Source organism: Pan troglodytes, chromosome 7 (assembly GCF_028858775.2).
Source record: "Pan troglodytes isolate AG18354 chromosome 7, NHGRI_mPanTro3-v2.0_pri, whole genome shotgun sequence".
In the NCBI taxonomy this organism is placed as follows: Eukaryota; Metazoa; Chordata; class Mammalia; order Primates; family Hominidae; genus Pan; species Pan troglodytes.
In genome coordinates, this window is record NC_072405.2 from 35,508,184 (window position 1) to 35,535,937 (window position 27,754).

Below are 27,754 nucleotides of genomic sequence, written 5' to 3' on the forward strand. Positions count from 1 at the left end.
AATTCTAACCTTCACCCTAATCCACTTAGCCCCAGCCCAGCTGCAGACATATAATTTCTGATAATGCTTCTTTTTCTATCTGTGCTGATTTTTACTCACTATTTACTTTGGCAAGGCATGCTAAGACCTCAGCAGCTTGGAGCTAGCAGAGAGATGAAAATGTCTGAACCAAATGGAGTAAAAGCTGTGGGATATCACCCCAACTTCAGAGGTTGGCACAGAAAAAAGCAGTCACATGACCATGCACATTTTTTCCAAAAAATATAAACTACATTAAAGTAAGGATTTTGTTTTGTTTTGCTCACTTCTGCATCCCAAGTCTAAATCCATACCTGGCACACTGGGCATTGGATAAATATTATAAATATGTGTTACACAAATTAAGGTTCTAATTCTGGTAGCAAGCAGGACTGGGTGTGCAGTTAGATGAGTGTGTTGTAGGCAAAGTTAAGTCAGATCACTTACAGGATCCCATCCATCCAGCCTCTTCATCAGTAGCAGGGCACAAACCACTGAAAATTCCCCTGGGCCAAAAACAAAGTTGAATCGCAAAGTAAAAAAACTACACTTGGACTTCACGTTATAAAATCTGGTTACGTTTCAATTATAAAATTTTTTTAAACCTCACAAATTTAAAAAAATGTGATTGATGTCAGACATGCCACATATTTCAGTATCAGAAAACAACAAAAACAATGAGGCAATGTCTAGGACAGGTTTCCTTAATCTCAGCACTGTTGACTTTGGGGCCTGTGGGGGGCTGCCCCATGCATTGTAGGGTGTTGATCAGCATCATCCCTGGCCTCTACCCACTAGAGGTCAATAGCACCCCCAAACCCCAACAGTTGTTACAACCAAAAATGTCTTCAAATCTGGTCAAATATCCCTCTGGAGTATAGGGAATGGGGGATTTGCCTCCTTTAGAAAAACACTGGTCTACAGTTTTGAGAACAAAAAGGATACAGCCACCAAGTTGTCATTCATATGTGAAGGCCACTGCCATGTTCAGATTTCAAGACATGTAAGATACACCAGTCTTAAAGGGGAAAAATTACTTAAGAATATATTGCAGCCAACTGAATCATGAATCAAAATCAAGTATGGAGACAAAAGAGAACGGGGCTGTGAGTCATAAACCAATATCACAAAGACCTTCATTTTCACCATAATGAGTCTAAGTGTGGATTTATTTTCATTTGTATTACAGAGGATTCAGAATTCAAAATAACATTTTCAACTTGAAGATTCATGTCTTTCTTCAATTCTGGAAAATTCTCTGTTTTGATCGATTGAGCTCTAGCCAATGGAATAAAATCCTCCCAGATACAATCCTGTCTTCTCTTTCTACACGCTGAAAGCAAAATACATCAAGACCCTAAAGGACAGGAGAACGACAAGATGAAGAGAGTTGCTGCACATCAGCCACTTTGTGAAAGACACACTCAATTCTTGCATCAGGCTGTTAGATGGGAATAAACTTCTACTGCATTCAGCCAATACATTTTGAGATATATTTGTTATATTAAATAGCAGTTAGTATCACCTTAAACCAAGATAAGCCAAGGGATGCATAAAATAGGTGATCCAATGCAGGGGAAGGGCAATGGGAATTCCCAGATGAATTGCAAAGGGAGGTCCCAGGACTACAACTGGGAAGTGGTCAAGAGAGCAAAGCTAGTCCACATTAGAAATGAAGGCAGAGGGCTCCAGGAGGGATGACATCGGGGGGAAAAAAGATGGGGATGGGTGGGAACTGGTGACATTGTGTGAAAAACTGGATCAAGTAGTATTTTGCATTGTTGATGGAGGATATACAAACAGCAAGAAATTCTAACAAAGCCAAGAAAAAAAAATCCAAAGAAATCTGCTTTGGGAAATAAGAAGTTGACACAGAAATGTGAACAAAATATCCTACTTAGCTCATCAGGGAGCAATATTTACATTTTCACAATATTGCATATGCCGAGTCTTGATCTAAGCAGAAATGTGCTAGAATTCCGCTGTGAGGATATCTGTGCATGTGTGTGTGTGAAATGGTGTAAAAATTTGAAATCCTTGACTTCCATCATTAGAAGTCACCAGATAGTTTTGATGATAGAAAACTGAAAAGACAAGAAATACTAATTTAAGTGTGTATTTAGATTAATCAAACTAAATAGCAAGAGAAAATGTATATACAGTGGTTGCCTCTAGGAAGTAGACATCTAGGGCGGGAAAGAAAGGCTTAGGAGGCTGCTCTTTTGTCATTGTAAACACTTTGCTACTATTCAGCTTACAAAAATATGTACATGTAGGCTGGGCACAGTGGTTCATGCCTGTAATCCCAGCACTTTGGGAGGCTGAGGCCGGCAGATCACCTAAGGTCAGGAATTCGAGACCAGCCTGACCAACATGGAGAAACCCTGTCTCTATTTAAAAAAAAAAAAAAAAAAAAAAATTAGCCCGGCGTGGTGGGGCATGCCTGTAATCTCAGCTACTCGGGAGGCTGAGGCAGGAGAATCACTTGAACCTCGGAGGCAGAGGTTGCAGTGAGCCAAGATCGCGCCATTGCACTCCAGCCTGGGCAACAAGAGTGAAACTCCACCTCAAAAAAAAAAATGTACATGTATTCGTTTGATAAAAATAAATAAATATTTTTTTAAAATAAGAATAGAGTCCCACTTCCATCAGGTATTTCTGATGCAGGTCAGGCAAACCCCAAAGTGGAGCTTAGCCCACTGGGTTTCTGGCTTGGCCCAGGAAAGAATTCAAGGGCAAGGCAGAGGCAGAAGAAAACAGCCTTATTGAAGTGTTACAGCTTGGTGACTACTTCCGCAGAGCAGGGTTACCCCATGGGCAGAGAGTAGCAGCTCAGAGCACTTTTGCAGTCGTATTTATGCTGACTTTTAATTGCATGCAGACTAAAAGGTGGTTTATGTAGAAATATCTAGGGAAAGGGTAATAACTTTTGGGTCATTGGGTCATTGCCATGCAAAGGGGCTGTAACGCCCCAGTGTTGCCATGGCAATGGTAAATTGACATGGCACACTGATGGGCATGTCTGATTGAAAGCTGCTTTGCCCTGGCCTTGTTTTAGCTAGTCCTCAATCCGTTCTGGTGTCCGAGCCAAGCCTCTGGAGTCAAATCCCGCCTCCTACATTATTTCCAATCTTCAGCCTAGATGCAGCATACTTTTTAAATGGTTTATATTCAGGAAGGGGTTAAATTTACCTTAATTGCAGGAGGTAAAAAAAATCATTGTGCTCTGACATTGCCTTTTGTGAAGTCAATTGATTCTTTGGGTTCTCCCTCCAAAAAAATACTGCCAGGAAAACAAAAAAGGACTAGTGCTGAATATTGGTTAGAATCATGTACGATGGGACTGAAATCTAATAAGTGTGCATTTTAGTCACTAAAATGATGCTTCAGAGTTATAATAAAGAACAGTTAGATGGATCTGTGATGTGATAATGAAATGCTATTTCAGCCTGTAAAATGTGAAAAACCTCTTTCTATAAGAACCTCGCCAGTGGGCACATTTTAGCTGTTGCCATATCTGCATCTATAGTAACAAACATAAATAATTTACACACAATTTGTCCCTCATAAGAAGAGAGTAAAGAAAACACAAATGGGGGGTCATGAGCATGTCAACCATATACCTACCCTCTATTTCCAAAAGAAACCCAAGCTCAAATAGCCCATTCCACTGTCAGATCATGGGTATGAATTTATGTCCAAATTATCAGCTCAGAAAACGTGCCTGTGATGAGGTTTGACAGTGAAAGGAGAGAACAAAAAGATCAGAATTAGCGGACTTCCCTGTCTGTCTTCAGCCAACCATGCCCTACTTGAATTCTCTTCTCTAGTGTTCCTTTTTTTCCACCTTTATCTGTCCATCACCTTCCTCCTCTCTTAAAGCCTCCTCCCAACTCCAATGCCCCTGCAAGGGAGATTTGAGAAGGCTGAAGATCACTCTGGACCCCTTACTTCCTTTCTCCAGGCCCCCCTGTATAGCTCCTGGAGGGAAGTTTTGTTACCCTTATGTGAAGATGAATGTCTTTATTGATTTTTGGAAAATTTAAACATTCAAATCATTGATTCCAGTCCATGCTTGGTGAATGCTTTATGCTGCTCCTTGGAACTGAATTGTGCTGGCACCCAAGCAAAGCAAAGTCAATGGAATGAATGAATAAAGCTTATGCCAGCCCTCCAAGAGGTGTTGACAGTGCGCTGTGCATGGGTCATCTGAAAGTCAAGCAGAAAATAATGCTGTTCCATCCGAGCCTGAGCCAGCACATGCTGGGAGTGAGAGAGCAGCCGCCTTGCTAGACAGCTGCTGTCCCACTGGAAGAGAATATTCGTTCTCACTGAAATCTGAGAGGCTATATTAATGTAGAGAATCCAGAGAGACTGCAGAGCCTGCCTTCTGCTTTGAGGTCTCCTCCTCCTTCTTCTTGTTTTATTTTATTTTTAGAGATAAGGTCTCTCTCTGTCTCCCAGGCTGGAGTGCAGTGACACAATCATAGCTCACTGCAGCCTCAAACTCCTGGGCTCAAGCAATCCTCCCATGTCAGCCTCTTGAGTGGCTGAGACTACAGGTATGTGCCACCATGCTTGTCTAGTTTATTTTTATTTCTTTTGTAGAGACAATATCTGGCTATGTTACCCAGGCTGGTCTCAAACTCCTGGCCACAAGCAATCCTGCTGCCTCAGCCTCCCAAAATGTCCTCCTTTTTCTTTATGAAAGTGACCTAATAAGGGGTAGGGAATCCGTCTTGTGTCAGCATCTGCTTTCCCACCACCATCCCTGCAAGGGTGAGGGCAACAGCATTTCTAGGCTCATGCAAGGAGATTATGTGAAATTCTAATGGGTGGAGGGTGGGAGAAATGCTTGAAAGGAACATGTTTCAAAGGAAAAGTAAAAATAGTTGACAAAGGGATGACAACCCCCAAACAAGAAGGACCTTCTTATGAATTTATTAATTTTACCTGCCCAGCCACCGTTCTCCCTTGTTTGGGGAGGCACAGTGGAGTGGAGAAGAACACAGTTCTGCAGCTGGGCTAGCGGACTTGGAATTTTGTCTGCCGGTACTAAAGTGCAACTTTAGGCAAGTTAGTTAATCCTGGGGACTCAGGTGCTTCATCTGTACAATAGAGCTATAGCACCTATATTGCTGAGGATGAAAGGAGCAATTCGATTGCTTTAGTCTGTTTTTACACTGCTATAAAGAACTGCCTGAGGCTGGGCGCGGGGTCTCACGCCTGTAATCCCGGCGCTTTGGGAGGCTGAGGTGGGCGGATCACGAGGTCAGAAGATCGAGACCACCCTGGCCAATATGATGAAACCTCATCTCTACTAAAAATACAAAAATTAGCTGGGCGTGGTGGCACACACTTGTAATCCCAGCTACTTGGGAGGCTGAGGCAGGAGAATCACTTGAACCCAGGAGGCAGAGGTTGCAGTGAGCCAAGATCGCACCACTGCACTCCAGCCTGGGTGAAAGAGCGAGACTCCCTCTAAAAAAAAAAAAAAAGAAAAAAAAAACCACCTGAGGCTGGGTAATTTATCAGGAAAGGAGGTTTAATTGACTCACAGTTCTGCATGGCTGGGGAGGCCTCACTCAGGAAACTTATAATCATGGCAGAATAAGAAAGAAAAGCAAGCACCTTCTTCACAAGATGGCGGAGGTGGGGGAAGTGCCACACTTCTAAACCATCAGATCTCATGAGAACTCACTCACTGTCATGAGAACAGCGTGGGGGAAGTGCCATACTTCTAAACCATCAGATCTCATGAGAACTCACTCACTGTCATGAGAACAGCATGGGGGAAACTTCCCCCATGATCCAATCAGCTCCCACCACGCCCTCCCTCTACTTGTGGGGATTACAATTCGAGATGAGATTTGGGTGGGGACACAGAGCCAAACCATATCATCTATAAGTGCTTAAAACACTACCTGGTATCTTGTAGGTAATCAAGTATGAATTTTCGTAGCTGTTATTTTTATATTGAGGAGCCTTAGGCCATGTGGCTGGGATGGAACTGAACTTCCTCCTCCCAGGGTCACGCACATACATAACCCAAGATTGGCCACTCAGAGCACCAATTCATTAGTCTATGATAATTTGTTCCTAGGATGTAAAGAAATGTAAGAAACATTGGGAATATATTTCTTAACATATTATGGGAATATAAAATGATACAGCAACACTGGAAAACAGTTTAACAATTTCTTTAAATACATGCAACTACCATATAACTAAGCAGTGGTACTCTTCCATTTTCCCCTGAAAAATAAAAAGTCTTGTTCACAAAAAAAACCCATACACAGATGTTTATAACAGTTTTATTCTTAATAAGGAAGAATTGGAAACAACTAAGATGTCCCTTAGTGGGTGAACAGTCCATGTGGCACACCCATATGGACTACCACTTAGCAATAGAAGGAGCTACTGTAGACACACGCAACAACCCAGAAGAATCTCCGGGGAATTACACGGAATGCAAAAACCAATTTAAAAAATATATGGTTCTATTTACATAGCATTATTGAAATGATAAATTACAGAAATGGAGAACAGATTGCTCAGGGTCAAAGAGATGATGGGGGCAGGAAGGAAATGAGAATGGCCATAAAAGGACAGCTTGAGGGATTACTGAGCTGATAGAAATGTTCTGTGCAACATCAGTGTTGTAAGATGTTACTATTAGGGAAATTGGGTAAAGGGTACACAAGAACTCTCTGTATTATTTCTTATAACTGCATATGACCCTACAATTATGTCAAAATAAGTTTAGTTAAAAACAAACAAACCACCAAAGCTGTCCCATGTAATTTTAATGTGTGGCCAAGGCAGAACGTCTGATCTATTTCCTCCCTATTTGTAGGCTTTTTTGTGTTTAATCCGTCCTTTATTTTGCTTAAATTCTATAACCTATCATTTGAATCTTTCTTACCAACACTTTGAACTTCCTTGCCTTCCATATTCTCATATTTAAAGAGAGCTTCTTGTAAGCAGCATTTAGATAGTTTTTTAAAATCTAGTCTGACAATCTTTGATTTTTGTTTATCTATAATGAGAGTATTTTGTCAGTTAAACTTAAGGCAATTAATATTTGGAGTAAAAAAATCTGTCATCTTACTTTGTTCCCATTTTTTCTTTGTTCCTTTGTTTTTTATTTCTTTCTTATCCTTTTTTGCTTAATTATTTTTATTATTTTTTCTCCATTCACTCATTAATTCTATGTTATTTTAACCTGTACCCTAGAGGATGCAACATACATCTCTGACTTATATATTATAGTATAAATTCATGCATTTATCACCTCTCTGAATTAAAGGATCATAGAATTCTTTATTTACCACAACCTAAACTTTTTGTGCTATTGATAATGTGTCTTTATTCTGCATGTATTTAAACCCCACAAGATATTGTTGTCAGTGTCTTATATAGTAAATATTCATTTGTATATACTTACATATTTTATTGCTCTTTATATCTTCCTAAATTTCCATGCTGCCTACCTGGAAAGCATGAAGACAACCTTTAGTTTTTCTTTCCATGCACTTCTGCTAGTGACAAATTCTTTTAGTTTTTGTTCATCTGGAATGTCTTCTCTATTTTTTCTTCATTTTGAAAAGAATTTTAACTGGATATAATTCTGCATAGGCAGTGACTTCTTTCAATGCTTAAGATGTCATTCCATGGTGTCCTGGCTTGAGTTGTTGGTGTTGAAAAGTCACCTGCACTTTGAGGTTTATAGGTCATTTTCTCTCTGTCTCCTGTTAAGACTTTTTTTGTCTTTCAACTTTAACCATTTTACTGCTTGGGGCCCAGGTATGGATTTCCTCTGTCACACTTCTTTGGATTTGTTGCACTTATCAAATCTGTGACTTGAGTCTGTCATCAATTTGGGGAACATCTCAGCTAATTGTCTTCAAATATTGCTTCTGCCCTATGTGCTCTCTCTCCATCTGGTATTAAAATCACACAAGCACGTTCTTTGGGTTCCATGTGTCTCTTACACCCTCTTTCTATTTTATATCCTTTCGACTTTCTCAGAGTTTCAGTCTGTTTGTTTTCTACTGACCATTCCTCTAGTTCTCTTTTCAGCAATGTCTAATCTGCTTTTAAACCCACGATTGAATTTCTAATTTTAGTTATAGTATTTTTAAGTTCTAGATTATTTTATAGGTTCAAGGTCTGCGGTGAAATTTTCCATCTTGCCATCTTTTCCTTGAATATGTTAATCATGGTTATTACAAAATCTACTTCTGATCTTTCCAATATCTAGATCACCTATGGGTTTGTACATATTGCCTTTTCTCTCCTTTTTTTCTAATATATTGTTCTGTGTCTTGGCATGCCAGGTAAATTTTTTTTTGAGTGCTGGGCATTATGTGTGAAAAACTATAGAGGCTCTGGATGGTAATATATTATCTTACTTCGAGGAGGGTTTATCTTTCTTCCAGCAGGCAGGTAGGATGAGAAATTTTACCTTTATCCAATCAGGAGCTGGGATGATACCAGGCTGTTCTTCAGTCTTTGTGAACACTAGCCTGTCCCCCCATTTGCCCTTTCCCCTGGGACATAGCCTTCTCTGGACAGGTCCTGAATGTCTAGTGTCTTTGTCTCTGGAGAAGACCCTGACCCCCTGCCATTCCCAAAGACCAGATCCCTCCGTGCGGCCCTTCGCGAAGACCTTTTCTCTTTGTGCGTTTTGTTGTTCTGGACTTTTCTGCCTTCATCAGAGCCTTGCTGTCCCAGCTCATTCTTTATGAGACGCTCTCCCTTGAGTAGTAACGTTAGTTTAATTTCAAAAACTACTTTTTCAATGGTATGACATGGAATTCAATCCTATTCAGTGGAATGTGGCTAATGTATAATCTATCTGTTTTAACAAAGGTCTTTGATCTGCCTGCACTTTGCTGTGGGACACTGGACGAGTCACCATCCTACAGGGATTGTAAAAAGGGCTTGGTGTCCTCTCGCTCACACTTCGTAACTCCACGACCCTCATGGCGCACACCAGAGGAAAATCTTGTTGTGGTGAGTAAATTTAGACCGAACATAAAAAGGTTAGCAACAGCAAACATTCATATTTTTCCAAAGCATAGGCCAGCGTGGATAACATGGTGAAACCCCGTCTCTACTAAAAATACAAAAATTAGCTGGGCTTGGTGACATACGCCTATAGTCCCAGCTACTCGGGAGGCTGAGACAGGAAAATCGCTTCAACCCAGGAGGCGGAGGTTGCAGTGAGCCAAGATCACACCACTGCACTCCAGCCTGGGTAAGAGAGCAAGACTCCGTCTCAAAAAATAAAAAAATTAAAATTAAAAAAATAAAAAAAGAGAATTCTATCAAGACTTGTTATCTGATAAAGTTACAGGCATGACTGAAAGCAAGGAATGAAAGGATCTTGGCTCAACTGTCCATGCCACAGTTACACATTACACAGGGTCACGTTCCAAAGTCTACAGCAAAAGATAACACGTAGGCTGGTAGGCTGTAGAAAAATATTCTTGAAGAGCCCTTAAGTAGCTAAAAAGGAGAGTATGCATAACTAGGGAGGAGACTGATTTTCCAATTCTTCATAGGTCCAAAAAAGTCCATTTTTCTTTCAACAATAGAACTTAAGTTGACCACCAAAGTATTTGGTTTCTATTTAAAGGTTATATCATATTTTATTTAGTTAGTTAGCTAGTTATTGAGAAGGGGTCTCACTGTGTTGCCCAGGCTGGAGTGCAGTGGCGAGATCATGGCTCACTGCAGCCTTGACCTCCCCAGGCTCTGGTGATCCTCCCACCTTAGCCTCCCAAGTAGCTGGGACTACAGGCATATGCCACCATGCCCTGCTAACTTTTTGTAGTTTTTGTAGAGATAAGGTTTTGTCATGTTGCCCAGGCTAGTCTCAAACTCCTGGGCTCAAGCTATTTTCCCACCACAGTCTCCCAAAGTGCTAGGATTACAGGTACGAGCCACCATGCCTGGCTTTAGAGGTAATATTATATTTTAAAATGTACATCTAAACACTAAAATCACATTGATGCTACAAGAGACAAATAGGAGCTGAAACCATTTAGGGAAGAGTAGATTACACCTCTCATTGTATATTTGGCAAGGGAGGTGTTGTGGGCATCAGCTCACTGAGGAGCATGACAATGGAAATTACCATTGCAGGTTTCCCTCCACAAGTGGGTAATTAAATTCCCACGAGTTAAGTGTGTATATTATGTGCTTTTTACTGAGATAGATTATATGGGTGAAGGGAGTAAAAGACTCAAAGGTAAGAGCTGCAGGTTATGGGATACAAATTAAATTAGCCAGGGCACTGAAATTACTAGCTGTGCCACTGTTTCTCAAGTGACAGAAAAAGAACTTGGAGTTTAACATAATAATCCTATAAAAGATAAAAGAGAGATTGCATATCATGTGTCTCTATTACTATGAGGTATCACACTTATATTCTTTTGACAATTGAAATGCTTTTACTGATGCAGAAATAGAAGATCTAAGAGGGATCCCAGCCCATTCATGGGGACCTACTCTCTTCATCTAAGACTGCCCAACTCACTGCCCACATTTCCCACATGCTGGAAATTTGTTAAATGCCTTGAGTTGAGGGATCCTAGTTGTTCTGAGCTCTCTGTTATGTTTTCCCTCCACTTGGGCTTAAATAAGCAAAGTAATAAGTTGCAATAATAATGGAAGTATGACTTGCTGAGATCAAATATATATATATATACACACACACATACACACACACATATGTATATGCATATATACACATATATATGTTTACCAATATATGTACACACACATATATATATTGATGGTTACCTTTTTGTGTCAGTGTGACTGGGCTAAGGGATACCCAGATAACCCAGGTAAAACATAATTTCTGGATGTGTCTGTGATGGTGTTTCTGGAAGAGATTAGCATTGGAATTGGTAAACTAAGTAAAGAAGATCATCCCCACCAACGTGGGTGGACATCACCTAGTCTGATGAGGACCCAAATAGAGCAAAAAGGTGGAGGCAGGGTGAATTAGAAATTTGGCCTCTCTCTCCTTGAGCTGGGGCATCCACCTTCTCCTGCCCTCTGACATCTGAGATCCTGTTTTCCAGCCCTTCAGAGACTTGCAACATCACAAACCTCCTCCTCCTCTTCTCCTCCCTCTTCTTCAGCCCTCAGGCCTTGCACTGGGACAATGGGATGCCCACCGTTGACCAAGGGCTCCTTGGTCCTGGGCCTTCAGACTCAGTCTGAATTACACCACCAGCTTCCTCATTCACCTGTTTGCAGGTGGCAGATCTTGGGACTTCGCAGCCTCCAAAATCACATGAGCAAATTCCTATAATAAGTCTCCCCCGCCCTGTCTCTCTCTCCCTCTCTCTCTCTCTGGAGAGAGATGGTTCTGTTTCTCTGGAAAACCCTGACACACACACACACACACACTCACACACACATTTATACACACACATACACATACATACCATGATACTGGTGTCATTTTTATGAAAAATTCTTTACTAAAGAGGAAAGAACTAATCCACCACCCTTTTTACACATTGGGCAAGGGCAGGTGTAATTAAATTGAAAATATGCTCTTGATTGACTTCTAAGCAGCTCTGTTGAATGGAGCGGTGATTCCAAACACTGATCGACAGTCTTACAATCAACAGAGCAATGAAGCAAGGACACGAGCAACCAGTAAGAGGCCGTCCTGTGAGGGATGATAACTGCTTCTTGCTGCATAGATGGAGAAGAATCTAGACATAGAGTTGTGGCAAGTCCATGCCCGAAGCTGATTAGGCTGCTCACACAGCATGTGCATAAATGGCAATAATTAAGCTCCACTGGATAACAGCTGGGCTGTCACTTCCCACATCCTCCATGCTGGCCTGCCTGAACAGATGCATTCATGCCTTGCCTGGCTTTATCTAAATTAGGCTCCTTTGTAGGAAATGATATCTGAAAGTAGCAATAATAACCAGAAGCAGTTACATTTTGTGTTGATGGGAAATATTAGTATAAATAACCAAATAAGAAATGCATATCCAGTGACTAATCTCTTGTGGGAACATTTCCATGGATGGACTTCCCACATTCTTACTTTCTTTGAAATGGAGATGTCAGCATCTTTCCCAGGACTCCGTTCCTGGGGGATTATGGTTGCTGGATTTATTTTGACATCATCATTTCACAATAAGAAGTGTCTAAAGAAAGAAGTGGCTATAGAATTGTCTAAAGAAAGACTTTGAAGACTTCACAAGATAATTACAAACCCATCAGGGGTGTCAGGTGGCCTGTAACAGTGGCTTAAAACTTGGAATACAGGTAAAGCTGTTAAGGAACAAGTCCTCTCATTCTTTCCTTTTTATTTTTTGATTAGTTGGTTGTGTTGACCAGAGATCACTAACGTATTGTATGATTGCACTCATGCATACTGCGATTGGGTCACACACAAGGAAATTGTAATTGGTGGGAGGTAATTGAATCATGGGGGCAGTTTCCCCCATATTGTTATCATGGTAGTGAATAAGTCTCACTAGATCTGACGGTTTTGTGATGGGAAACCTGTTTCACTTGGCCCTCATTCTCTCTTGTCTGCCACCATGTATGACATGACTTCCACCTTCCGCCATGATTGTGAGGCCTCCTGAGCCACGTGGAACTGTGAGCCCATTAAACCTCTTTTTCTTTATAAAGTACCCAGTCTCTGGTATGTCTTTATCAGCAGTGTGAAAATGGATTAATACAGCATCCTCGCTATATCATGCTGGATGGTAAATACTGGTTAGAGATTTCCACAGGGTACTGTGGATCCTCTCCCAGCGATGGGAAGGTAGGCAGTGAGCAGAGATTGAGGAAGGTGCCCAAGATGCCCCTAGACCATGCCTGAGAGGTCTTTCTGTCTTTTCTATTTTTCTGTTTCTTCCTGTCCTACCATTTCTTTTTCCTCCCACTTCCTTCTTTCTTTTCTTCTTCTCCATATTTATTCATTCTCTTTCACTTTCCCTTTTCTCTTCTCATAGTTTTTCCTCTCCTCCCCTACTCAGACCTCCATTTTACTACCTGCCCCCACTACTCAAATGGGCAATGCTTAGGAATGTTGAATTTCTTACTTTCTCTAAATACCATGTTTTTTTCATGTCTCTGGACTTTGGTACATACATAGACAAGCACACCATGTGATCCAAAAATGTTAGGATATAATCATAATGTAATACTTCCCAGCTAAACATCAATCTCATCCATTTCAAGCCTGATGTTTAGTAAGAAATAAAATATGGCAAGGGGGCAAAAAACAAGTTCACTTATATCTGAGCTGTTCTCTGCTGAGTAATATAAACAAAATATTTTAGTAGAAAAGTCTCACTCCAAATATGAGTTATATTTTTAAAAAGGAAAAGGCAAAATAGACTTTTGTGGATATACAGAAATCAGTAAGCATCAAAACCATCGGTTTGAAACTAACATAAATCATCTACCTTTAGCCTGACCATTTATAGTGCTTGTGCTATTGGGGTTCTGGGGGGAGAATTTATTGTTCAGACTGCCTTTGTATCATCAAAAATTAAAAACTTTTATACTTCAAAGGATACCATCAAGAAAGTAAAAACAAAAAAAAAACAGAATGACAGAAAAATTGTATAAACTATATATCTGATAAGGGGCTTGTATCTAGAATGTATAAAGGTGTCTTACTATTTAATAACAAAAAGGCAAATAACCCAAATTTAGAAATGGACACAGGACCTAAATAGATTTTTCTTTAAAGAATATACACAAATGGCCAATTTTCACATGAAAAGACATTCAACATCATGAGCCATCTGGGAAATGCAAATCAAAACCACAATGAGATACCACTTTATATCCACTAGGATGGCTATAGTAAAAGAAACACAATAACAAGTGTCGGAGAGAATATGGAGAAATCAGAACCCTCGTGGACTGCTGGTGGGCATGCAAAACAGTGTAGCTGCTTTAGAAAACAGCCTGGCAGCTCCTCAAAATGTTAAACATAGAGTTACCACATGACCTAGCAATTCTCCTCCTAGGAACATACCCCAGAGAAATGAAACCATGTGTCTACACAAAAACTTCACATGCATGTTCATAATATACATAGCATTAAAGAGAGTCAAAAAATGGAAACTATCCAGAAGTCCATTAACTGAAGATTGGATTAAAAAAATGTGGTATATCCATGCAATAGAATATTATTCTGCAATAAAAAGAAATACAATGCTGATACATGCTACAACATGGATGAATTTTGAAAACATTACACTAAGTGAAAGAAGCCAGTCACAAAAGACCACCTATTGTATGACTCCATTTATGTGAAATGTACAAAAAGACAAATCTATAGAAAAAGACAGTAGATCTGTGGTCACCTAGAGCTGGGAATAAGGGGAGAAATGGGGCATAATAATGGTTATTCTTCTTGTGATACTGAAAATGTTCTAAAATTGATTGATTGGCTGCACAACTAAAAGCCATTGAATTGTACACTTGAAGTGTGTGAATTGTATGGTATGTGGATTATATCTCAATAAAGCCTTTAAAAAAAAAAACAAAGACTTCCTGGGACATTATAGAACTGATCCCTCACCACCCACCTCAACTCTAAATGCCAGTAGCACTCCTTCTGTCATTGTGACAAACCACTAAAACAGCACAGAAATTTCTAAATTCCCCCTGATTGAGGGAATGCACTTCCCCCCTATTGAGAATCACTGGAAAAGAATAATGCTGAGGCCGGGTGTGGTGGCTCACACCTGTAATCCCAGCACTTTGGGAGGCCGAAGTGGGTGGATCACCTGAGGTCAGAAGTTCTACAGATGGTGAAACCCCATCTCTACTAAAAATACAAAAAGTAGCCAGGCGTGGTGGCAGGTACCTGTAGTCCCAGCTACTTGGGAGGCTGCGGCAGGAGAATCGCTTGAACCTGGGAGGCAGAGGTTGTAGTGAACCGAGATTGTGCCACTGCACTCCAGCCTGGGTGACAGAGCAAGCCTCCATCTCAAAAAACAAACAGCAACAACAACAACAAAAAAACAAAAACAAAAACAAAACAAAAATAAAAATAATAATAATGCTGAATGAGGTGATGAACGAGCACAATGGGGATGCCCAAGGCTCTTGCCATCAGGTACTCATGCAACGACGAAAACAAAAGTCTTCTCCACTGTTTTTTCTCTAAACTACAGGAGAGTCTACAATCAGGAAAAATAAAATGAACCTTCCTTTAAACCATCCTACATGTTTCTTTCAAAAATGCATTGTGACATTTTCAAAATTCATTTCCTTTCAAAATGCATTCTTTCAATGCACTGGCATTGTGACACTGGCAGCAATCTCACGTTAATTTTTCTGAGGCTACTTTCATTTCCAAAATAGCCAAACATTTCAATCTCTGAAATGGGGGTGTTTTCAAACCCATAATCTAGATAGGAAATGATTTCTGACAGCCTGTAAGAGTGTCTGTGACACAGTGCTTCCACAGCTCTCCAGTAAAGAGTAATCTAATTGAGAGAAAATATATTGACAATCATACAGGCAGAGAAGAGGGTGAATATGGAGTGAAAGATTAGAAGGAATGATCTCAGCTCAACATCATCAATGCTTATGTAACAAAAAGAGGTCAAACGTGGAATAAGAAAAGTCAGACCAATGAATTATGTGATGATTTAGTGAGTGAGAGAGTGAGAGCCAGAAACTACCTGAGTATGACTGTGTTATTATACTGGCCTGTAGGAATGACAGCCAGCGCATAGGACTTAATATATTAATCACAGCCCTTTAATCTCTGTACATGCTGATTACCATCCTCTCTTAGGCTTTGGAGTTACATTTTTTCATCACACACACAAAAAAATGTTTTATTTGAAAGGGATAACCCCATTCTGCCCAAAATTGATGCTGTAAGTTGGGTGGGGCTAAGGGTGGAGTCAAAGCTATCCCTACATGTAGGCCAGTGGCTAATTCTTATCCTAAATGACAAAAGACCTGAGCAATAGATGATGTGTAGATACATGTGTTGGCAGAACATTTGTCACCCATGGGCTGTGACATGGGGAGGGCAAAGACCAGTGATGGGGTTCCAATTTGGGAAGACATTCAAATGGCATCCACATGTATGAGGGCTAGGCCTAGGAGATTCTAAACATGCAGCCAAAGCAGGAGTGACTTGAGAAGACAGATGAGAAACAGGAGATTGGGGTAGTTGTGGTTAAGAGTCTAGACTCAGAAGCTAGACTGGTTGGCTTTGAATTTTAGCTCTTCCCATCTCTCATTGTGTAATGCCGGAGAAGCCACTTAACATGTCTGTGCCTCACTTTTTCCGTCTGTAAAATGGGGATGGTAGACAGTCTCTACCCCAAAGGCTTCATGTGAGGCTTTATTGAGTTACTCACCCAAAGCACATTGAAGGGTGTCAGGCGCACAGAAATCCCTGGAGCTTTATTATTCCACCAGGAAAATCTGCTACCAGCTGCTCTCCCTATGTACTCCAACACATTGCCCACTAGATACCCATGTTGGGGCTGCTGGGAGTGATGGCTTTTCCTTCCTCATAGGAAAACACACCAGGACTAGGGCTATTGGAAGAAGCCAGAAAAGTGATTTCTTGTGCTTATTTATTCTCTTGAGGGCCATTCTCCATTGTAGCTGGGAAATGGTCTCATGAATGCCCAAGCCAGAAGGAATTTTAAGGATGTGAGCCCAATTCACCCATTTGCAGATGAGACAATGTGCTCAGAGAGGTGGTATGAGTTGCCCAACATCACTCAGCTGTTACAGCAAAAGTGAGCGTAGACCCTAGCCACTCACTTTAATACTTTTTTCTATTTCACCGTGATCTGGGGCTAGATCTGAATGATTCAGCCTTCCAAATGGAGGCACAGTGGCACCAACCTAGTGGTCTGGGTGTGTGGTGCTCATAGGATCTGTCAAAATCCTGGGCAGTTCATCCCTCAAGATCCTTCTTCATCATCCCGAGATCTCCAGGAATAGCCCAGCTGTCACTTGGGGACCTGAAGGACCCAGGAGGACTCCACAGAGCCTCTTGCCCAAGATGTGAGTTTGGAGACACAAGTGCCTCTCTGGAGTAAGGGTAAGCCCAGAAAACGCCATTATGCACTTTCTCAGGAAACTTCAGCAACTGCAAGCAGTGGAGATGATGCAAGTCAAAGGAGAAACCACCCAAAAGAGGGGACAGTTTAAACTTAAACAAGCACAGCCTTCAGAGAGCCCCCACCCTATGCCGAGAGTGCCTCAGTCCTTCCCAGCAGGGAGTCCACCTTCATATCGTGCACGGCAGGGATGACTGCTTTTTTCCAGCCCTCTGAAGTTACATGATGATTCCCTTTGGGGGGGGCTATCATGTGACAGGGCAAACTGAAATACTTGTTTTGCAAACTTCACCCCAACAAGGGAGACTGCGGAAAAACATGTCAGCAAGTGCCTGTGGATATTGTGCTTTGGAAGCTTAAGTGCCCTCTGGATTTCAAGGGAGTGGATTTCATGAACCCTTGACAGATTGTCAAGCCAAGATAGGGGGTCAAGTCTAAATTCGGAACTTACCATCTGACTTTTGAAAGGCACTTGCATAGGAACAAAAGTTACCCTTTGTTGAATTTGTTAAAACAATTAGAGGCAGTAATTAAATGTTTCAACCCAATTTCACATATCAAATTTAGTCCTAATTCCAGCTCTTCATGAGAAGAAACCATCTTCAGCCTGCAAATATATTTCGTTTCAGGTCCTTTGGTTCAGGAGCCCATGAGGGAATTAACCAAAACCCTGGTTATTTAAAAAAAAAAAAAAAAAAAAAAAAAAAAAAGCAAGGGATTGAGCCCCAGTTAAACTCCCGCAGAGTTGTGGCAAGTTTTGATTTACCTGGTGCTTCTAAACAGATGCTTCTGAATTCAAGGCCATGTACCTTGAACCAACAGATGGTTCTGAAAGGTCATGAACTATTTTGGTGTCCTAACTGGTATTTACTGACACACGGTTACCTATACAGGGGACATTACAAGCAAAGAAATCCTCTTTGGGGCCCAAACCCCAGGATCAGCCCCAAGCCATGATGGACCAGTATCCATAACCTAGATCAGTGGCTTATAAAACTTTTTGGCCTCGGGACCTCTCTGCATTCTTAACAATTGATTCACAGCCCCTAAAAGCTTTTGTTTATGAGAGCTATATTTGTCAATATTTACCATACTAGAAATTAGAACTAATAACATTCTTAATATGTAGTGATTCATTTAAAAATAACAATAAACCCATCACATATATAAACATACATAACACATTTTTATCAAATATGAGAACAGATTCTAAAACAAAAATAATTAGTGAGGACAATGGCATTGTTTAACATTTTTGCAAATCTTTCTAATGTCTGGCTGGAAGACACCTAGAATCTCATATTTGCTTCTGCATTCAATCTGTTGCAATATGTTGTTTTAGTTAAGCTATGTGAAAAAAAACTCATATATTTAATTGGAAAATAAAGAAGTTTATAAATTTTTTTTAGATAATTCTGGATATTATTACTGCTACACAAAAGTTCAACAAATAGTAATTCCTTAAGGCAAAAAAAGATATAAAATTGTGTCAATTAACTTTTTGCTCATTAATGTGGCTTAACATCCATGGTCTATCCTGCATTTTGCATGGATCTTTTACTCATGCTTGATTTCAGACCATCACACAGTAGTTGTTTGGAAAATATTGATTCACTAAGTTATGCATGTCTTCCAAATGTTGACACATTTCCATATTACAGTAACAAAAAATCACATTTGTTATTATCACTTCTGGTCTCATCAGAAATGTGTTTAATGTTGGGCAGCTGTCAAGCTAACAGTGATGGATGTAAGGTTTTCAAAATTCCATTTTTCTAATGTCTAAATATTCTGTTGATAGTTTGAATTGCATCATTGGCAACAAATCCATTCCGTGCATGTGTCAACACATTGGAAAAGATAAAAAATTTCTTGGTATATACTGAAAATAGTTTTATTTAACAGATCCTTCTGAAAGGGTTTCAGAAAGTCCACCCACCAACAAGGTTCTGTAGACTACACTTTGAAAAGCACTGGTTTATATGAAAGGTTGGTCTAAGGGCTGCCCCATGCCCCTCCACCTGTATCTCACCTTGGTTCCCAATGTGGCTTAAATGGAGGAAAAGAAATGTTTTTCTATTCCCTAGCCATATGAAACAAATTCCAAAACAAGAAATAGCTGTCTAAATGGGGAAAGAGATTGTATGAACCAAGAAAGCAAGCCATATAGAAGAAAGAACACTTAACCATTTGACTCCTCTCCCAGAAAGCCCATAATAAGCAGGTGTTCCTCGACTGCTGACTGGTACAGCCATATCCTTCCTGGTACAAGAGTAATTGACAGAGAAATCTAGAGCACCTCCCTGGCTCCCAACAGCTATAGCATGAAAATTTCATTCCCTGCACTTCTTTAAAAGAAAAAAAAACACATTTATTCTTAATATAAGGAGCGAGATCCAAAGTCTACCAAAGGTTCTAGTACTTCCATTAGGGAAGTAATCAGCAAAATTCCAAAAAAAGACCTGCATCTAAGTGAGACTGTTTCTTATCTTTTCCCTTTGTCCTAAGATCAGTATCTCAAGATGGTTTTCAAATGACTCTTTGATGCTTTCCCCAGAAGTTGTTTTAATATTTTATTTTCCAAAGTAACTTTTGGTTTTAAAATTGTATTAGGCATATTTTCAAACATACTTAGAAGTGTTAAAATGATTAATTGGGGGGTGGGTGGGCATTAGGCTAAGACAGCTCCAGCACCTTGGGTTCCCACATAAGCACACCAAAACCGAACTCAATGTAAACAGTGAAGGGAAACTTGAGCTTAACCAATCAGAAACTGCCAACTCACCTCTAACTGGAGACTTTACCAATCAGGAACCTCCAACTAACCTCTAATTAGGTATTTTCCAGTTTAGCCAATCAAATATTTCCTTTATCTTTCTTCCAGGAACACCCTATAAAAGTTCCCCCTTCACACTCCTACAGTGGAGCACTGAACCACTTGAAGTCTGGTGCTGCCTGTTTCATGAATCACTGAATGCCCAAATAAATTCACTGAGATTTTAATGTGCCTAAATTTTTCTTTTAACAGCAGTTAAGAAAATAAAGAACCTCCATATAGTCTTTACCTAGATCAACAATTATTAAAATTTTGCCCACATTTGCTTCAGTTATTTCTTTTTTACTTTCTTTTTTCTTCTTCTTCATTGAAGTATTTTAAAGCAAATTCCAGACATCAAGTCATTTCACTGTACATAATTCAAAAGGCATTTCTAAAAACATTACTTATGTAACCAAGATGCCATTATCACATGTAATAAAGTTAACAGTCATTCCTTTGTTTCCTGTAATACCCAGTCCATAAAAAATGCTCCCATGTGTCTCAAAAATGTCAATTACATTTCATTGATTCAAATCAGAATCCAAACAAGGTCCATTCATTACCTTTAATGGTTATGTCTGAATTCTCTTTTAATCTAGAGGTTTTCTTTCTTAGTTTTTCGTGTGCCAGTCATTGACATGTTGCAGAAACTGTTAACCGCATATAAAATGTTCCATGTTCTGTAATTGTTTCCTTATGGTGTTTGCTTGTTTCTCCATCTTCTTTGTGTTTCCCGTAAATGGTAGTTAACCCTGCACGTTTTATTAGATTTAGGTTCAATTATTTTTTTTTGCAGGAATCCTTCATCAGTAGTGCTGTGAGCTTCATATCACATCACACCAGGAGGTATACAATCTCTAGACATCCCGTGGTTAGTGATGCATGACCGATCAATGAATTCAGAAGGTGGCAGTCTGATCTCCTCTCCTCCCCCACTATAAAGCTTCCCATCAACCTTTCACCTAGTGCTTCATCTATTGGTGATCATTAACTGCTGCAAAATGGTGAGTCTTCATTTCATGATTGCCTTCACAGCTTTAGCTGGAGCTCTTCTCTAATAATGGACTCTTTATCTCATCATCTAGATAAGATAACTCTTATCTTATCAGGCTTTGTGATAACTCTGAAATATAGGTCATATGAAAAGATGGAATAAATGCCTAATTCTTTACTTTTAGTTCCTGGCTTTTGAGACAAGTTGCTTTTACTTTTGTTCCTTCCAGTGGTGTTCAATGAGCTTTTTTTTAAGTATCATTTTGAACTCCTGGCTTTCTATACAGCAAGTATGTTTCAACCAGTTGCATTCATTATTCTTTTTAATATTCATATATCTCATCTTTGGCCAATGGGAGCCCCTTCTTTTTTGGCCCCTGTGTGTTTTGAACATGTACTATGCATCTTTTTTAGCTTACTTTTAGGCCCAATGGAACATTCCAGGGTCTTAATATATATTTCTTTTCTCACAACTGCATTCAGTTATTCTCCAGGGTTCTTGGTGTTCTCCAATAGCAATAATATTTAAGATCACAGTCTCAGTCAATGGAATGTACCCGTCGATTATGGGCTGTCATTTCTTTTTAGCCTTTTCAATGGACAAATCTAGAAAATATGTAATTTTGAAATAAAAATTTCAAAGGTTCATACTAATATTTCCTATTCAGGTATTATAGAGCTTTACTTACATTCTCTAATTTTTCACTTATACTTCCCGTTTTACACTGAAAATTTGGCTTTCAAACATTCGTAATATAATTATTTGTTGGTAATATCTTATCATATGCTTAAAAGAGATTCAAAATAATAATTCCAATGTTACCCCTAACAAACTATGGAATCGAACTTAATATAATTTTGCTTTTTTATGTTTCCTTACTATGTATTTCACTAGAAATGTATAGTCAAAATACTGTTTTAAATATTAAGACAGAAATAATTTTTTTCTATCTGTGGTTTATTTAAAAAGTAGTTGTTAGTGTTCACTTTAGGTTGTTTTTCATTTTTAGGTATAGTTTTTAAGTATGTAATACATTTATAGGTTTTGGAAGCCAAAATTACGTAACAAAATGTATATTCAGAGACATTTCACCTCCAAATCTACCCCACGCATTTTCCTGTTTCATCTATAACTGGATAATTTTCCACTTTATGAATGTGCCATCCAACATCAAGTCCTTTATGCTACATTTTTATGGTGTCACAATTGTTGTAGTGTACAACCTTGAATATTAGCTATTTAATAGCTTTTCCCATAATGTTTTTGGGATAGAGCCTTAGAAGTGGAATTGCAGGGTCAAATGATCAGTGACTATGATATTTTGATACTATGATACTGCCAAATTCATCTCTGCAAATGTTACACCATTCTGACTTCCCGTCAGCAATGTGTTAGACTGCCCATTTCCCACAGCTTGCCAATGAACAAAGCTGAGCATTTTTTGGCCATATGTTAAACACCATGTTCATTTCCTCTTCTGTGAAGTGTCTGTTGACATTTTTTGCTCATTTCCCAGAAGCTCTTTTAAGATTGTAATTACCGTTTCACTTAAATTAACCCCCAAATCATATTATACCCTAGACTAAGAAATCCATCTACAATCTATTTCCATCCTCAAATTTTGTCACTATGTTACCCAACAAGGGCAAAAAGATAGGCTTTTACAAAGTGCATCACCACAGTCAAAAACTGCAATGTCAGCAGTATAAGATGCCCACTCCATTAAATTTCATCCTCATAGCAGCTCTGTAAGGGAATATTACTATTACCGCAATAATTTGAGGAAATTAAATTTTAGAAATATTAAATAACACATCTAAGATTACGCAGTTAATAACAAAGCCAAGACTCAAATCCAAGTCTCTTTCACACCAAATTTTATGCTCTTTATGCTAGGCATTGCCTAGTGTTGTCTGCCTTATTACTGTTTTAAACTCCATCCAGTAGCTCCTAACCTTTTTAATTTTTTATATCTTATTTCCCCAACTAAATTATAAGCTCCATGAGACGGCATTTTAAATATACAGTTGTTTAGGTCTATCAAGTTCAAACTGTCTGTAGAGTGTAGCCATATACTTCTCTGTAGATGGATATTAATTTTTTTTTTTGAGACAGGGTCTTGCTCTGTCACCTGGGCTGTAGTGCAATGGTGTGATCATAACTCACTGCAGCCTTGAACTTCTGCTCTCAAGTGATCCTCCCACCTTAGCCTCCCTAGGAGCTGGGACTACAGACATAAACAACAATGCCCAGCTAATTTTTTTAACTTTTTGTAGAGACAAGGTCTCACTATGTTGCCCAGGTTGGTCTCAAACTCTTGGGCTCAAGAAATCCTTCTGCCTCAGCTTCCCAAAGTGTTGGGATTACAGGCATGAGCCACTGTGCCTGGCAATGTTTTTTCTATCAAGCCTATATTACATATGTATTGTGTGTGTGTGTGTGTGTGTGTGTGTGTGTGTGAACAACAGGTATATGTATATGTGTGTGTATATATTATATACATATTATACACACACACACACACATATACATACATATTCCTTCCTGTCTACATAACTAGGGAATGGTGCATGTGTAGAATGATGAGTAAACCAGATAGTTTTGGAAAATTAATAATCGCAGCAAGGCTGTACAAGGGCTGCCTGATCAGCATTCACCTAGTATAACAAGTGAGTTTTAAAACGTGAGATTAGGCAAATACCCCGAGAGTGGAAATAGCTATTCAAACTAGACCACCAAGTCAGATAGGTCTGACTTTGAAACTTCTGGAAACCTACTAATGTGAGGAATGCATAATAAAGCATTTGATAAATTGAGCCAATACCTCCTGATTCGAATTTGATATGTTAGAGTTAGTGGTTGGGGGAATATCTCTGAGGACAGAGGCATCAGAGGAGTGAAAGGGGAGAGAAGCAGGGGAGTGTATTTCGTATATCACCAAGTCTGGGCCACGCTGGAAACAGTTACAGGCATCATCAAGATATAAGAGCCCAGAGTGGGACAAATGTGAAAGCCATTTCTGATCTAACAACAACTATAATTATAAGATACACAGATATACATACACAATATCATCTAAATATAAAACCCTTATTTATATGCTTATTTATGCTCTTAGAAGAGAAGTGAGAATATAGCTGAACTTAATTCCTTGTTTTGAAGGGGCGTGGTGCCCAAAAGTTACCATTTCACTCACCTCTGCCAATTAACAAAACATTGGGGGAAATTAAAAGTAAACAGCTAAATTCTATCAAAAATAAAATGTACCTATCATGTTTTTAAGAGGTATATTTAAAGATAGTGACATCAAATATTTAACACTTATGGATCATATAAATGTCATTTGTGCAAGATAAGCTAAAAAAATGAAGGTTATATTATTAATATCATAGTTGAGTTTAATGCAAACAATGTGAAATAAGCCAGGAAGGCCACTTTAAACTGGTAAAAGGTACAATTCACAATGAACACGTGTTGTGAATGTTATGTGCTGGATCTCTCATCTCCAACTGCTCTTTTTCTAGCTGCGTCTGCTCCAAGCACACTGGTTTACTTCTTGTGTGAACACACCAGGAGTGCTCCTGCCTCAGGGCCTTAGCACTTGCTGTTCCTGTTGCATGGATTGCTCTAGCCTCAGAGAGCTGCAGCCTGACACCTTGACCTCCTCAGATCTTTGCTCAGCTATTGTCTGACAGTGAGGTCTTCACTGACCGCCCTATTTAAAGTTGTAACTCCCTTCCCCTGCCAACAACCTGTTCTACTTCCCTGTCTTATTATTCCTTATAATCCTTATCTGCAGCTAGCATACAAGTTGTTTTACTTACTTATATTATTTATTGTCTGTTTGCCTCCAGCAGAATGAAAAGTCCCAGGGATTATTTATCTATTCTATTACTAGACTAAGAACTAGTAGAGTTCCTAGCACATATTGGGTAGTTAATAAAGAGCCTTCAATGGTGGAATGAATAAGTTATATTGTATTAGAAATAGAAAGAGAATTTTATAGAAAACAGTAGTGAGGAGGAATTTAAAATAGCAAAAAAATAAAAACTTAAAAAGATTACAGAGGCTAAGTAATGTAACTAAGGTTGACTCAATAGCTATACTATGTATCAAACTTTAAATCATACATGTGTATTTTTAAGCAAACATGGAACATTTACATTAACTTATCATATATTAGGCCACAAAATAATTTCAATGCGTTTTTCAAGGAGAGTTTGTACAGGATGTGTTTGTAAAATTATTATAATAAAAATGGAAATTAATAACCAATGGAGAAGTAAAAATAACCTCTTCCAAATAATTACTGAATCAAAGAGTATATCAAAACTGCAATTACCAATTATTTACAAAATGAAACCATGAGAACATGACATATCAAAATGGGTGAATTTCCACCAAAGATATACTCATAGGAAAATTGAATGCCTTAACATTTTCATTCCTAAATCAGTAAGAATGAAATAAATGAACTCAACATTCAGTTGAGGAAATTAGAAAGTGAACCCCAAAACAAACTTCAACAAAGTGAGATTATATTGATAAATTTTAATTTTTTAAATATTTTTAAAAATTATTCTATTAATGAGTTGAAATAAATATATTTATAAATATACACAAGTGTTAGATCTTTGAAAAAGAAAATAACATGGAAAAATTTCTGGCTAGTCTACCCAAGAGAAAAAGTAAAAGCAAAAGTCCACAGTTATATAACGTAGGAAAGGGAAAGTGGATATATCTATATAGAAAAATTAGACATTACAATAAAATATAATACTCACTGCTTTCACATGTTAACATTTACCGAAGGGTTTCTATCAACAGACACTTGTCTTCTCACTTGGTTTTCAAAAGCCCAGTGACATTGCAGGTGGGATTAAATATACAAGGGATTTATTGAGGGAGAACACCTGTGAGAGGCTAATGGAAGAGTGTTGAAAAAGTCCAGGAAAGTCATCACGTGGAGGGGCAGAGTTGACTCTTGTGGAGGAGAAAGGGAAGGAAGGAAGGAAGGAAGGAAGGAAGGAAGGAAGGAAGGAAGGAAGGAAGGAAGGAAGGAAGGAAGGAAAAGGCGAAGGGGAAGGGGAAGGGAGAGAGAGAGGGAGGGAGGGAGAAAGGAAGGCAGGAAAGAAAGGAGGGAGGGAGGAAGGGAGGAAGGAAGGAAGGAAAGAAGGAAGAAAGGAAGGAAGGAAACTGGAACAGAATGAGCCTTAGACTGTAATGCAGTTATAAGATAGTCTGGGCAAGGCTGATGGGAGTCCTCAAGGGAAAGAGAGTACCCACTAGAGGAGCCCCTGGCATCTCAGAACCTGGACTGCTTTAGAATCCCTGCTTTGCTCTGTCATCGCTGGGAGCACCTGCGGGAAGCCTGGCCTCAGCTTGGACACTATTGGATTTAGAACATAGCACTTCAGGGACATAAAGGAGACTTGAATAATTGTAGAAAAATGCCATTCTACTCCTACATGAAAATATTCAATGAGTCAACATTTCACTCCTCCTCAATTTGGATTACACAATTCTATAAAATATCCAATAGAATTTGGAAATGACCTAGAAAATTGTTTTTCAAGTTTTTCTTTTGTTCTGGATTGCTAACTTCATGGTTGGCCATGATAAATTTGAGCCAAAATAAAATTATTTTAGAAGAGTTATTCTATTTTATTTTAAAGTATAAAAGTATATTTATTAAAATAATACTGGAACAGGTATGAATATATAGATTAGTGGGACAGAAAAGAAAATCACAGAAAACTGTAATATATGCACAAGGATGTATTATGTGTTAAAGAAATTTAGAACATTCAATGTGGAAAAAAGAAGGATTACACAAAAATACTAACAAATAGCTGGTTTGTAATAATTTAAAATCAGAATCTTACCTCAATCCATACATCCAAATGAATTCCAGATGGAGTAGTTAAACTTAGGGCAGGAAATAAAATTCAAGAGTATCAGAAGAAGCAAAAGATAAATATTTATATAACTGTGTGGTAGGGGAAAATTTTCCAAACATTAAACCAAAAACAGAGGCCTTAAAGGAAAAAAAAATACTAGATTTAACTAAATAAAATTTTTAAATATCTGTGTATCAGAAAATGACAAAACAAAAATAAATAAATATAACTAATTGGGATAAATATGCCCCAAACTATTTCAAAAGTTAAATAACCTCCTGATATGAAGAGCAAGTGTAAATTAATAAGAAAAAGGTAAACATTCCAATAGAGCAAATAAATAAGGGATGTTAGCAGAGAATTCACAAAGTAAGAAATATAGACACAAAAAAATTATTTTTAATGTGTTTAATCTTACTAATAATGAAAGAAATACAAATAAAACCAATGAAATTCAATTATTGGAATCTATGTTTGAAAAGATGATGCTATCCTGGAATGGTGAGGGTAGAGAAAATGGTATAGCGTTGGTGTAAAGTGTGAAGTGGATTAACTTTATGCGAGGTTGTTTGGCAGTATATTTCAAAAGTCTTAGATTTTTATATCCTTTTTGAGCTAACAATTCTTGGAATGTATCCTAGGGGATTAAATATGAATGTATGCAAAAAACTTGTCCTCATGGGTAAACACCCCCTCACTGTTTTTGTAAGTCAGTACACACATTTTGAGAAAGAAACAGTCAAAATACTCACTGCCAAAAAATATTAATTTGATTAGTTATGATATGTGCTTACAAATGAATATTAATACAACCATTGAAATACACTGTTGTAAGAGAAAAATTAATAACATGAAAAAATGTTAATGACACAATTTCAAATGGAAAAAGCAGATTACAAAAAGTATA

At 38.6% G+C, this 27,754-nt stretch overlaps 1 long non-coding RNA gene across 1 annotated transcript; it reads right to left on the reverse strand.

The window, feature by feature from the left end:
- Positions 1–1,190: 1,190 nt before the first annotated feature.
- On the reverse strand, positions 1,191–26,378 carry LOC107976270 (uncharacterized). Its single transcript, XR_001720104.4, has 3 exons — positions 25,732–26,378; positions 3,646–3,742; positions 1,191–1,375 (listed from the first exon to the last, which is right to left on the reverse strand). It is a non-coding gene; the product is annotated as an uncharacterized LOC107976270 (long non-coding RNA).
- Between the last annotated feature and the right edge of the window lie 1,376 nt (positions 26,379–27,754).